A 1,653-nucleotide genomic window follows, 5' to 3' on the forward strand; every position below is an offset into this window, starting at 1 on the left:
AAAGTTGTGCAACCATCAATCCTGTTATTCCATCAACTAGACACGCTGGTATCATCTTAATTCAAATATTTGTAAGCAGAAAAGAGATGCTCATTTTTATTCACAGTGCTTTTCTTATCCCATCTGGCACAAGCAATTTCCTTTTGTGTGCCTTTAAACTGTGTTATAAAGAAATTAATTTTACCCTGAGGGTTTTCACTATGAATCTCACAACTTTCATTTTGGTTATTCCTCAATTTCATCATCAGTAACAAATTGTTCTTGTGGGGGAAATTGCGCTTGTCAATTTTTCTAGTTTAGCCCATCAGATTTTTCATTAGGTCTTGCCACTAATGAATGCATTTGTTTTCTTTCCAAAGTTGTCAGCAGCCATTATAATTATTCTGTCATAAGAACACAGTTGATATTGGTGTATATTTATTAATTAGAAAATTACCTTTTCAAATTAGTTTATAATGAGAATGATTATGTTTACTGTCACTTAGACAAGTGGTAAGTAAAAAAAGAGTTAATTCAACTAAATATTTGTGATTAATAATTAAAAATATAAATGTGTGTCTTGCAATTGTTTAACTGTACTTCTTGCAGAGTTTTCTGGATGATTTCAATAGGTGATTAGAAAAATCTGCTGATGCACAGCCTCACCTTCCTAAAGGTCAGTGGTCTTTAAAACGGAAGAATAGAAAAATGCTGTCACTTTTATTAATTCTTTCTTGATTCACTGCTCTAAGTTGGCCTCAGATCTGTCACCAAGGACATAAAGGTAGACAAGGCATAAACTCCTAGCTTCAAAAAGGTCAGTCTAAAAATGTCACAATATCAAAAACCAGCAGTTATTCAACATTTTCTGCATAATGGGCAGAACTCTAGGTTTTTTCACAAGGTGCATTAATATTTTCTCATTTAAATCTCATATTGACCTTAGAAGGAAAATACGTTATAAGGAATACGAAATTTACAGAACTTACTTACTAAAGGCTGTAGACGAGGGAAGTAGCAGGCAGATTCAGGATGTAAGCTTCAATGTCTTTCTCTCCGGCTGTCTCTGTTTCTGATTCTATCCTCTCACCACCAGGAGACAAGAGCCACACTAGTGGTGGGACCACCATGCATGGAAGCACAGAAGAGTCACAGCCTCACTTTTCTTGGCCGCTGCTGCTCAGAAGGATGTGACCTTGAATGTTAGTCACAAAAAAACCCCATACCCACTGAGCTCACCAATTTTCCAACACACTTTCATTAGAATATCCTGAAGACAATGTCGGTGTCCGTGGCCTCCCTCTCCACAAAGCACAGGCAGTGCTGAGGCTTTTGGTCAGAGCTTCCGGATGTCATGATGCTCTGTTTAAGTCTGGAGCCATGACCACTCAACTCCATTTGTAGCATCATATCCAATCCTTAGTTCAGATAAACAGATGTTTTTGAGCCCCAACTCTGTGCCAGGAACTGAACCAGGAAATAGGGATAAATGGAAGATTAATACACAATGTCCACCCTCAGAAATTCTAAGGAAGAGCACAATGTAAGCTCATTTTGATGAGGATGAAGAGCACAGTAGAAATTTATTTGGAGATTAGCAGCAAAAATATATATTTTTTTGGGGTTTTTTTATTAGAAATGTCCAAAGACTAAACACTCTCATGTGTACAAGAA

The sequence above is a fragment of the Equus quagga genome, chromosome 1 (assembly GCF_021613505.1).
Source record: "Equus quagga isolate Etosha38 chromosome 1, UCLA_HA_Equagga_1.0, whole genome shotgun sequence".
Lineage (NCBI taxonomy): Eukaryota > Metazoa > Chordata > Mammalia > Perissodactyla > Equidae > Equus > Equus quagga.